Raw genomic sequence first — 14041 nt, 5'->3', positions numbered from 1 at the left:
GTTTATTTTAGCTATATTTCTAATGACTCAAATTAGGATCCAATGGTATTGTGTTTTAGAACATCACTGTATTACAGGGAGTGTAGAGTAATAGTCCAATTATGGTGTACCTAGTTTTCTCTTGATTATCTTTAGTTAAAAGATTACTTTCATGGGTGGGTTAATATCCTAAGGGAGGAGATGACAGCCATTATACACTTTGTCTACAGATCATACCAAGAATAATGTGTCATGGTTTTTGATGTGGAACAAGGGTTTGCACCTACTATTAATGTAGAAATACAACTGACTACCTTCTACATATGTTGATGGTTTAGGTTTAATGAAAGAAAATTCAGTCTGTTCTGAAAATTCAGGTGCTCAATTCAAAAACGTTCACTGAGGATCCCTGAGGAGACATTGAAATTATTCAACTTTATCAGGTTCCAAATGATAGAACTTTTCTGAAAATGGCCCCAGTTTTTCTCTCCATCCTAAATAAGCTAAATTAATAATCAGGTTGAAAACTGGTTACTCAGACAATTTTATATATATATATATATATGATTTTTTTTTAACTATTGAAAAAGTTATTTGTATTCCAAAATCTGTTTTTCCATGGAAATATGCTTTGGATGTGTTTATGTCCTCCATTAAAGCCAGAATATATTAAAGGGGATGAGAATTATAATGCTTTATTCTTTTAAGCATTTTCATATCCATTATATTGTTTGATACATCCTATGAAGTAGGACATATTTTATTGTCTTTAAATGATTGATTTTTTAAAAAACCCTGAGATACAGATCAGTTTAAATTACATGCCCATGGGCACACAGCAAATTAATGACAGCATCCAAATCTTTTGATTTGTAATCCAGTGCTTTGCCTATAATACTATGCTGAGTTTTACTTATAATTGCAGACACAATCTCTCTTTATTATGTTAACACGATAAACCAACAAAATTAGAAGATTTGGAGGTACAAGATTCAGGAAAAGAAGCTATTTCTAACAGGTGAGAACCTTAGGAGCTCCCTAACCTTCCTCTCGTAGTCGTGGAATGAATTACATTGAATGACAGTATCAGAGTTACCAATGAACTTCATATGCATTGCTTGATTTTTGAAGTATTTTATACCATTATTAAGCTGTGTGTGGTGAGATTAAGATAGTTCTGCTGTCCCATAAAATCAATCAATTTATACTATCTAATTTTTAAAACCCTATGAGGAGGGAAAATGTCAGGACCCCAATCACTCACAACAGTCTAATCCACAGTCCAGATCTTCAAGTAGATGGCCCTTTTGCCCTCAGAAGCGATGAGGTGAGTGTATGTGATCAAGGAAGCATTGCTTCAATGAAATACTTTCAATGGAGGTCTCTTTTTTTATCTTTTTATATTTTCAATGTGCACTTTGTCTCTGTAACTCATTGTCTGTCAGGTTTCTATCATAGAAGCCGCTACATATGTTCCCTCCTTCCCCTCTCCCATTTTTCATTTAAACTCTGTTCTTCATGAGGGGATTTTTTATTTGGTTTATTTTTTTAGCTAAGTAATGCAACCCAAGTGACTGAAAACTGAAGACAGCACTATGAATGATTCTACCCTTGAATTCTCCTTCCTATTTACATTGTGACAGAATAATGTCTCTGAAGAATTTTAGACCCCTCTTATAACACAACTCTCAAGGAATTGGCCTGTTTTCTAATGATTCTGCCATAAAAACACATTAATTATGTACCTGAGGTTCCATTTTCTAAGAAATCATATTGTATCTCTACTATATATTACAAAATTCCTTTCACCACAAAGCATTCTTAGTTCTATATTGGTGGGCTGAGATTTGAAAATAACCTTAATAAATACTGCAACATTCATGCACATTGGCTTTCACTGTCCTTCTATAATATTTTTGATGTGAGACTTAAGTAACTGCAGTATTTTAAATTGGTATGAATGACTGCAAAATGTTTTGAAATCAATGACCATAACAAATATAACTCCCTAGTGCAAGTTATAGAGCTGGATGGAATAGATTAATGGCATTAGCAGCAGCTGTTCAATAGCCAGATTCCCTATAAACACAGGCTCAAATCACAGCAAGACTGACCTTTTGTATGGCATACCTTAGGGGCTTAATTATATGTAACTTTGAATTGCCTTCAAATATCATACCTCTCCAAAAAAGATCTAAATCTCTTTTAAGCCCTTACAAAATTGTGTTCTGTAATTCTTGGGTCCATTCAGAATGTAAAAGTCTGTGTCCATTGGTATTTATTGTTTGATGCACAACTTTTCCAAAGATAAAAAGCAAACTTTTGCAGGTTGTCAATTTTTATAAGAAATAATAGGAAATGTTAATTGAACACTTAATATGCATCAGCACTGTTCTAAGTGCTTTATGCACATTAACCCATTAAATGCTCATAAAATTGCAGGAGGTTGCAGTGATTTTCTGTTCCAGCATAAGATGGAGTAGGCACAATTCTCTCTCTTTTAGAATGTGCGCTTGAAGACCAAGGATGTTATTCATAAAACAAGTACATGAAGACTCTGAAAGGTAGAGAGGAAAAAGAGACTGTCTAGGGAACTTGGGACCTGAGGAATTATCATAGCAGTGAGTTCCAAGGTTGTGTTGTTATGTATTTCCCCCTAATATATCCTAGAAAGGGTTCTAGAGGTATTGGCAACCTGGGAAGGCCAACAAGTACAGATAAAAAGTCACAAGAAGAACCTGGTCTTGCTAACCAAAGGACCAACATAGAAAGATAGAACATTTTTAGAAAAAAAATCATTCTACCCTCAAAAAACATCAAGTGAAAAACTGTGACACCACCCCCACCTCACCAGCAAAGCATAAAGGGAAAGCCTAGATTTCCACTCTCAGCAGGATATGAAGAGTCATCCTTTCCCCTCCTTCCCACCTGGGGTGGTGGTAGAGAAGGCAAAGGAAGGGGCTGGGACTTTCAGCCCTGCTCTGCAATAATGACACCTCCCATGTACTCATTCCCTCATAGTATCAGTGGAGAACACATTATGAGCTGTAACAAAGTATTCTACCCTTTCTCAGCCAAGAGGTAGTCAGCAAGGCCTATTGGGGAGTTGTAACTCTCCCACCTATGCCCAGAAATAATGACGAATCTGTTCCCCACTGGTATCAATAAAAGCCAAGTTGGAAACCTGGACTTCCAGCTCCTATCTGACAGTAACAAGTCAACACCCTATTCTTCCCACACACAAGCAGTGGCAGTGGAAGACAGCAAACACAGAAGGTTAAATAAGACCCAATGTCATAATATGATATCCCAAATGTTCAGCTATTAATAAAAAAATCATGTAGACTAAAATAAAAACTTGAATGAGGAAAGATTAGCAATACATACCAGCACCTAGAAGACAGAAATGTTAGGATGATCTGATGTTTAAAGCAATAATCACAAAAATGCTTCAATTAGCAATTATAAACATACTAACATTTGTCACTGAGTTTTTAAGAGAATAGAAAGAGGGTGTGGCTGAAGGAGTATACAATGAAACAATGGCCAAAAATTTCTCCAATTTGTATAAGATATAAACCTAGGTTAAAGAAGCTGAATGAGAAGGAAAAATGGCAGTGGAGTGAATGGAAGCTACAAAGACCATCTCCCAGGACCAAACTGGAATTACAACAAAAATAAAGACAAATGGTCAGGAAGGGGCAACCGAAAGACAGCTTGGAGGACCACATAACCAGGGATACTGACTCAATCTTGGTAGGCTTTTGAGGACGCAAGAGAGGGCTGGGAGCCCACGGTCTGCAGCAGCCTGGGCTGGGACCAGCGGACTCGGCTGGAAGCTGCGCCTACGCTGGGTCCTGTGGCCTCGGCTGGGTCCTGCGAACTCGGCTGGGTGCTACTCCTTCGGCTGGTGCCGCAGCCTCGGCCGCCTTTGGCTGGGAGCAGGGCCCTCAGGTTAAAAGTCCCAGGCAGCTCCACGACACAGAGTCCGGACAGAGGCTAAATTGGCAGCATCCACTCACCTTGGGCTCCGACAGAGAAAAGGCAGACTGGACTGGAACTGTGTGGGGACACTCGGATTTGGAGGGTGCTCAGAGCTTTTGTTGAGTGCAGCCCCACAGGACTGTGGTCATCTTACTTCTTCCCAGGGCCCTGGGGAGAGGCAACTGCCCCTCCCTCGGAGATTCAACCCCACCTGGTGGCCATTGACATGCTAATTGAGGCCCATTAACAACCAGCATCTGCCCCACCCTCCGGAAATCCTCTTACACTGAGCACCTGAGGGAGTTTTTCAGGCAACTCAGAAATCAAGTTTCTTCAAGTGACCTCTACTAATAGCCTCCAGGCAAAAAAAAGCTAGAGGATAACTACCATTCCCTGGGCTAGCAACTCTAACCAGGAAAGTTAAGACTTGACAGTGGTGTTTAAAGTGGATCCTCCCTGCCTCATCAAACCCAGGAGAGGGGGCCACAAACAGCAGAACACCAACACCCACAGGGAAAATTTGGCAGACACCAAAGCCCACTGTGATAGCCAAAATGGTGAAAAACAGAAACAAAAGCCAAATGAAAGAACAAGAAACCGCTACCGAAGATGAGAAAAATGAGGTGCAGTTAAGCAAGTTAACAGAACTAGAATTCAGAGCCATGATCTTGAGGAAGCTCAACAGCATGTGTAAGGACATAGAGATGCTGAAAAAAGGCAATTGGAAATCAAAAACCACCGAGAAGAGATAAAAAATGACATATCAGAAATGAAAAATACATTGGAAGGTCTAAAAAGCAGAGTAGAGGAAGCTGAGGACCGGATCAGTGAATTAGAAGACAGGGTAGAAAAAATCAACCAATCAGAAAACCAAAAGGCAAAAACGATTAAAAAGCAGGAAGACAGCTTAAGAGAACTGTGGGACAACTGGAAAAGTAATATTCGCATCATAGGAGTCCGTGAAGAAGAAGAAAATGAGCAAGGGTTAGAGAATATATTCAAAGAAATAGTGACAGAAAACTTTCCTAATTTGGTGAAAGAAGAAGGCATTCCAGTTCAAGAAGCACAGAGAGCCCAAAGAAAGAAGAACCCAAACAGGCCCACACCAAGACACATACTAATCAAAGGGCCAAAAATTAAAGACAAAGACAGAATCCTAAAAGCAGCAAGACATAAGCAATAGGTTACCTACAAAGGAAACCCCATAAGGCTCTCAGCTGACTTCTCACAAGAAACACTACAGGCCAGAAAGGAATGGCATGAACTAATCAAGGTCAAGAAAAACAGGGATCAGAATCCAAGACTACTCTACCCAGCAAGGCTATCATTCAAAATAGAAGGTCAAATAAAGAGCTTCCCAGACAGAAAAAGGCTAAGGGAATACATTAGCACCAAACCAGCACTGCAAGAAATGTTACAAGGACTGCTGTAATTAGCAAGAGAAATGGGAAGAAAAATAGAACCACACTAAACAAAAATGGCAATAAATAAGTACATATCAATAATCAACTTAAATGTAAATGGATTGAATGCTCCCATAAAAGGAGACAGAGTAGCTGATTGAATAAGAAAGCATGACTCATTTATATGTTGTTTACAAGAGACCCACCTCACAACAAAAGACTCACATAGATTGAAAGTGAAGGGATGGAAAAAAATCTTCCAAGCAAACGGAAAGGAAAAAAAGAAGCTGGGGTAGCAATACTCATATATGATAAAATAGATTTCAAAATGAAAGCCATAACTAGAGACAAAGGCCACTACATAATATTGAAAGTATCTATCCAACAGGAAGATATAACCTTGATAAACATATATGCACCCAATATAGGAGCACCAAAATATATTAAAAATCTTCTGGAGGACTTTAAAGGAGAAATCGATAGCAATACAATCACAGTAGGGGACTTCAACACCCCGCTGACATCACTGGATAGATCCTTTAGACAAAAAATTTGCAAGGAAACAGAGACTCTAAATGAAGCACTAGACCAAATGGATTTAATAGATATCTACAGAGAATTACTCCCCAAAACTACAGAATTGACATTCTTTTCAAGTGCACATGGGACATTGTCAAAGATAGACCACATGTTAGGACACAAACTAAGTCTCTACAAGGTCAAGAAGACTGAAATCAGATCAAGCATCTTCTCAGATCACAATGGCATGAAACTAAAAATCAATTGCAAGAAGAACATACAAAGACATTTGAAAACCTGGAGGTTAAATAGCATGGTATTAAACAATGAATGGGTCACCGAGGAGATCAAGGAAGAAATTAGAAAAGTCCTGGAAAACAATGAAAATCAACACACAACAACACAAAATCTATGGGATGCAGTGAAAGCAGTTCTGAGAGGGAAGTTTATAGCACTACAGGCCTACCTCATAAAACTAGAAAAATATCTAATAGACTATCTAACCTCACAACTTAAAGAACTAGAGAGCAAACAAAAAGAAAACCCCAGGGGAAGTAGAAGGAAGGAATTAGTAAAGATCAGAGCAGAAATAAATGACATAGAGACCAAAAAAAAACAATTCAAAGGATCAAGGAAACAATGAGCTGGTTTTTCGAAAAGATAAACAAGATTGATGGACCCTTAGCTAGACTCACCAAGATACAAAGAGAGAGAACCCAAATGCACAAATCAAAAATGAAAGAGAAGAAGTAACAACTGACACCACAGAAATACAAAAGATTGTTAACAACTACTATGAACAATTATATGGCAACTAATTTGACAATCTAAGCAAAATGGATTTCCAGAAACACATAGTCTCCCAAAACTGGTCTGGGAAGAGAGAAAACTTGAAAAGACCAATAACACCAGAAGAAATTGAAGATGTAATCAAGACTCTCCTAGCAAACAAAAGCCCAGGCCTGGATGGCTTCACGGGGAAGTTTTGCTAAACATTCAAAGAACTAACACTCATTCTCCTCAAACTATTTAAAATTTCAAGGAGAAGGACGCCTTCCAAACTCATTTCATGAAGCCAGCATAATTCTAATTCCAAAACCAGAAAAAGACACTACAAAGACAGAAAACTACAGGCCAATATCCCTGATGAACATAGATGCCAAAATCCTGAACAAAATACTAGCAAATCGAATCCAGCAATACACCAAAAAAATTATCCATCATGACCAAGTGGGATTCATCCCAGGAATGCAAGGCTGATACAACATTCGCAAATCAATAAACATCATACACCACATAAATAAAATGAAGAATAAAAACCACATGATCCTATCAATAGATGCTGAAAAAGCATTCGATAAATCCAGCATCCATTTCTGATAAAAACACTCACCAATGTGGAAATAGAGGGATCATATCTAGACATAATAAAGGCCATATATGAAAGACCTACAGTCAACATCAGACTCAATGGGCAAAAACTAAAAGAATTTTGCTTAAGAACAGGAACAAGGCAAGGATGCCCACTTTCGCCACTCTTATTTAACATAGTACTGGAAGACTTAGCCACAGCAATCAGAGAGGAAGAAAAAATAAGAGGGATCCAAATTGGAAAGGAGGAAGTGAAACTCATTATTTGAAGATGACATGATACGTAGAAAACCCCAAAGACTCCATCAAAAATGTACTAGACCTAATTAAAGAATTTGGCAAAGTAGCAGGATACAAAATTAACGTCAAGAAATTGATGGCATTCTTATACACCAATGGTGAACTCATAGAAAGAGAAACTAAGAAAACAATCCCATTTACCATTGCAGCAAAAAAATTAAGATACCTAGGAATAAAATTAACCAAAGAAATAAAGGACCTATTTGCAGAAAACTACAGGTCATTGAAAAAAGAAACAGAGGAAGATATAAAAAAGTGGAAGCACATACCCTGTTCATGGATTGGAAGAATTAACATCATTAAAATGTCCATATTACCCAAAGCAATCTATAGATTCAATGCAATCCCCAACAAAATACCAACGACATACTTCACAGAATTAGAACAAGTACTTCAAAAGTTCATATGGAACCAAAAAAGACCTCGAATAGACACAGCAATCTTGAAAAGGAAGAACAAAGTTGGAGGGACCACATTACCAGATTTCAGGTTATACTACAAAGCCACTGTAATCAAAACAGCCTGATACTGGCACAAGAACAGGCATATAGACCAGTGGAACAGAACAGAGAACCCAGAAATGGACCCAAGGCAATATGCTCAATTAATATTTGACAAAGTTGGCAAGAGCACACAGTGGAGTAAGGACAGCCTCTTTAATAAATGGTGCTAGGAAAATTGGACAGCTACATGCAGAAAAATGAAACTAGACCATCAACTTACACCCTACACAAGAATAAAATCAAAATGGATAAAACACTTAAATGTGACTCATGAATCCATAAAAATCCTAGAAGAAACTGTAGGCATCAAAATTTCAGACATCATACGCAGCAGAATTTTCACTGATACATCACCTAAGGCCACAGAAACAAAGGAGAAAATCAACACATGGGACTACATCAAACTCAAAAGTTTCTGCACAGTGAAAGATACAATCATCAAAATGGAAAGGCTACCCACTGTATGGGAGAGCATAATTGCCAATGATATATCAGATAAGGTGTTAATTTCCAAAATATATAGAGTGCTCATACAACTCTACAAAAGGAAGACAAAGAACCCCATTAAAAAATGGGCAGACAAACTAAATAGTCACCTCTCCAAACAGGACATACAAATGGCTAAGAGACATATGAAGAAATGCTCAACATCACTAATCATCAGAGAGATGCAAATTAAAACAACAATGAGGTATCACCTCACACCTGTCAGAATGGCCGCCATCAACAAATCATTAAACAACAAGTGTTGGCAAGAGTGTGGAGAAAAGGGGACTCTAGTGCACTGCTGGTGGGAATGCAGACTGGTGCAGCCACTATGGAAAACAACATTGGTGTTACCTCAAAAAATTAAAAATTGAACTTCCATTTGACCTATTGATCCCATTTCTAGGAATATACACTAAGAAGCTTGAAACACCCATCAGAAAGAATATATGTACCCCCATGTTTGTAGCTGCACTATTTACAATAGCTAAGATCTGGAAACAGCCCAAGTGTCCTTCAGTAGACGAATGGATAAAAAGCAGTGGTACATATACACAATGGAGTACTACGCAGCTATAAGAAAGAAAGATCTCTTATCCTTTGAGACTAAATGGAGGGACCTGGAAAGTATCATCCTAAGTGAAACAAGCCAAACAGAGAAAGACAAGTATCATGTGATCTCACTTATTTGTGGAACATAACGAACATAACAGTCTGAGGAATGGGGTAGTCCCAGAGACGTGGAAGTGGGGTACAGACTGACAATCCCCGGAAGAGGGGATGGTGGGGGAGAGATAAACTACAGAACTTATATGCATGTATGCATGAACAGTGAACATGGACAACAAACTGGGGACAGGGCAGGGATGGATGGGGAGGGGGGAATCAGTGGGGGGAAAAAGGAGAAACATCTGTAACAAAAATTAATTAATAAAAAAAGAATAAATTAAAAAAAAAGAAGCTGAATGAATCTTCAACTAGATACATCAAAAAAAATTCATGTCGAGACAAATAATAGTCAAGCTTCTAAAAAAAAAAAAAAAAACAAAGATAAAACTAAAAATCTTGAAAGTATTAAAAAACTGAAATGCTTGCCTATATTTGAAAAACAATTCAAATGATAGCCTATTTCTCATCAGACAAAAAGGAGACCAGAAGGGGTGTAACATTTTTCAAGCGCTAAAACAAAAAAACAGTTAGCCAACAACTCTACAGAGTAAGGCAAAAGTAGGTTTACAGTTGTTCATATGGAAAATAATGCAATTAATAATAATAATACAAGAATAAAGTATGTTTCATGTAGTCACAACTATATACCTACTTTTGCCCCACCCTGTAAGTTGTTGTATTTAAAGTGGGTTTCTTGTAAACAAAATACAGTTATTACTATTTTTCTATTCATTCTGATAATCTCTGTCTTTCAATGATGCATTAATATTCAAAGTGATTATTGACATATTTGATTTATACCTACCATATTTGTGACTGTTGTATATTTGTTGCCCTTATTTTTTTGTTCCTATTTTTGTCTTGCATTTTTTTCTCCATTTTGTGGTTTTAATTCAGCATTTTATTTTGTTCTATTTTCTTCTCCTTTCCTAGTATACCAGATGTTTTTTTATTTTATTTTTTAATTACTGGTTGCCCTAGAGTTTGTAATATATATTTACAACTAATCAAATTTCATTTTCAAATATAACTCTACCACTTCATGGATAGTGTACCTTATATGAAAATAATTCTAATTTCTTTCCCCTGTCCCTATATTATTCCTGTAATTTATTTTATTGGTATATAGACATACATAAATATGAATACACACACATACACACAAACACACACACTCACACACATACATATATTAGCACAATATGAATATAAATTGTGGTAATATATTTTATATATACACACACACATACACATATATATATATATATCATATTTATATGTATATATTATATGAGTGAATGTATCTTAGTCTGTCCAGGCTGCTATAACAAAATACCATTGTCTGTCTTATAAATAGCAGAAATTTATTACTCATCATTCTGGAGGCTGGAAGTCCAATCAGCATGGTTGTTTGTACTGAGGGCCCTCTCTGTTGCAGACTGCCAACTCATTGAATTCTCACACTGTGTAAACGGTTAAGGAGCTCTGTATCTCTTTTATAAGGGTACTAATAACAATCACGAGGGTTCTGTCCTCATGACCTTGTCACCTCCCAAAGGCCCCACCTCCTAATATAATCATGTAGGGGGTTAGGATTTCTAATGTAAATTTTGAGGGGACAAAAACATTCAGGCCATAGCAATATGTATACATAACCAAATACATTGTTGCTCTTATTCTTTTGAACAGACTGTTATGTCTTAGATCAACTACGAATAGACAAATTTTTTTATTTTACCTCCACTTATTCCTTCTTCAATGTTCTTCCTTTCTTTATGTAGATCCAAGTTTGACCTATATAACTTTTTTTTTAATTTAAATAATTTTTAATTTTTAAATTACAGTTGACATACAATATTATATTAGTTTCAGGTGATTAGACATTATTTAACTTACTAAGTGATCACCACAATAAATCTACTATCCATCTGACAGCATACATGGTTATTACAATATTATTGACTATATTCCCTATCCTGTGAACTATACATCCCTGTCACTATTTTGTAACTACCAATTTGTACTTCTTAATCCCTTCTTTCTTACCAACACCCCTCCCATCTGGCAGCAGTCAAAATGTTCTCTATATATCTATGAGTTTGTTTCCATTCTGCTTATTTATTTTGTTTTTTAGATTCCACATGTAAGTGAAACCATATGGCATTTGTCTTCCTCTGTCTGTCTTATTTCACACAGAACTGTACTCTCTAGATTTACCCAAGATTTGATTCCTTTTTATGGCTGAGTCATATTCCATTGTATATAGGCACCACTTTTTTATCCATTCTTCTATTGATAGACACTTAGGTTGGTTCCATATGTTGGGTGTTGTAAATAATGCTGCAATGAACATATGGATATATACAGGGTGGGGCAAAAGTAGGTTTACAGTTGTTCATATGGAAAATAATACATAATTACACAAGAATAAACTCTGTGTTTCATGTACTCACAACTGTAAGCCTACTTTTCCCCACCCTGTATATATAAAAAGTGAATTAATGGGGAAATATAATACATGCTAATAATAATTTAAGACAGAGCAAATGTGAGAACAAGGAAAGTTGTAAAGAATAAAGAGGAACATTACATAATGATAAAGAAGTCAATACTCCAAGAATAATAACAATCCTTAAAGTGTTATGCTCTTAACAAAAACCACCAAAGTACCTGAGACAAAAACTAATAGGCTGAGTGACATCAGCAAGATGGCAGAATAGGATGTTCTGGCTCTCTTCCCGCCACAAAAACAATGATTTAACAAACATTTATGGACCAGAATGTCTTTATGTGAACATTGGAATCCAGTTAAGAAGTTGTAGCACCCAGAAGAGCACAAGAGCAAGAATGGCCACTCTGAACTTGATAGAAAGATAAATTTCTCTTTGCCCATGTCTTATCCTCCTCCATATCCACACAGCTCTGCACCAAGAGAGATCATTATAGACTACATTCCTCCTGGAAGAAAATGAGAGAAAGAGAAGGATATATCCAATGTACTCAGCTTTTCAGTCTGAGGGATGCATTTCTGTTTTGCTTCAACTAGAGTGTTGAAGGACTGGCATAGTTGGAGTTATCAAGGGAATCAAAGACTAGAGAGGAAGGGTGAGTGACTCGTAGCAGTATGTATGGCTCAGGTAGTCAGTGCAATCCCTAGTCCTTGGCAGAGATCACAGCTACTGGTGTGCATTGTAGCTGCTGATACTGATCACAACAGCCATCATGTATTGCAGGTAAAAGTGTGGATTGCCACAGTTGGTGCAACCTCCAGTGGCTACTGTCCCCAGCAGACATTGCAGACTCTATTTGCCTGTTTGTCTCACAGAAACCAACATAAAACTATGCATGCAGCATGGATCACAGCAGTTGATGTGAACAGTAGCAGCCAGTGTCTATCACAACAGCCACTGTGGTCCCTAACAGATGGCATGATCCCAAACAACCAGTGCTGCCCATATCATCTGGCACAGCTCCAAACAGCAAGGAAGGATCTCAATAGACTGCCTAGTTATCAGCAGATAGTGCAGTTCCCTGAAAATGACATTACATGAATCTCAGGAGCCAGTGAAGCTCTAGGCAGCTGGCGAGGATCTTAGCCAGTGGTGCAGATATTAACAACTGCTGCAGCTCTCAGCAACTGGGATGGCTCTCAGCAGCCAGCTTGACTTTGCAAAACAGGTAGAAGGAAAACAATCATGAAACTTTTTCCTCAGGAGAAAAGTGGAGCTTGCACACAATGTCCAGAAATCTCAGTGCACTACCCTAGGTATAAGGGGAGGGCAGATGTTAGTGTGTAAAAATTATAAGAGAAAACAACTTATTCAAATAAACAAACACTAAAGAAAAGCTATAAGGAATATAATAAATCAGGGAAATATATCGATACCAAAGAAATAAAACAAATCTTCAGTAACCAAACATAAAGAAATGGAGATTTAAGAATTGCCTGAAAAAAAAACTAGAAATAATCTTCTTTAAAAATTTTAGTGAGCTATATATAAGAGAAGACAGATAGACATGTAAGAAAATTAGGGAAATGATACATGACCAAAATGAAAAGTACAAGGAAGAAATAAAAACCATAATAAAGAACCAGAAGAAACTCTGGAGCTGAAGTATGCAATAACTGAACTGAAAAAACTAAATAGAAAGACTTTAACAGCAGACTTGATCAAGCAGAAGAAATAATCAGCAAACTAGAAGAGATATTTGAAATTATCTAGTCAGAAAAACAAAAAGTAAAACGAATGTAGAACAGTGAATGAAGCCTAAGGGACTTATAGGAGACTATCAAATAAATCAATACCTGCATTATGGGAGTCCCAGAAGGAGAAGACAGAGAAATAGGCAGAAAGATTATTTAAAGAAATAATGATGAAAAATTTCCAAAATTTGGGGAGGGAAATGGGCATTCAGATTCATGAAAACCAAAGAACACAATAAAGAAGAACCCAAACAACTCTTTTTAAAAGATATATTATAATCAAATTGTCAAAAGTCAAAGGTAAAGAGATCATTTTGAAAGCAGCAATAGAAAAGTGAATTGTTATTTAACATAAAACTAACAGCAAATTTATCATCAGAAACATTGCAGGCCAGAAGGGAGTGGGATGATATATTCAAAGTTCTGAATAAAAAACTGTCAACCAAGAATACTATATATAAATATATTGTCTTAAAAATAAAGTAGATATGAAAATGTTCCCATATAAACAAAAAGAGGAAGTTCATCACCACAAGACCTGTCATATAAGAAATATTGAAGGGAGTTCTTCAAGTTGAAATAAAATGTCAATGAACAACAATACAAAAGCTTATGAAAATAGA

This window comes from Molossus molossus, unplaced genomic scaffold, assembly GCF_014108415.1.
Source record: "Molossus molossus isolate mMolMol1 unplaced genomic scaffold, mMolMol1.p scaffold_m16_p_2, whole genome shotgun sequence".
NCBI lineage: Eukaryota > Metazoa > Chordata > Mammalia > Chiroptera > Molossidae > Molossus > Molossus molossus.
Note: the sequence above shows the minus strand (reverse complement) of the source record.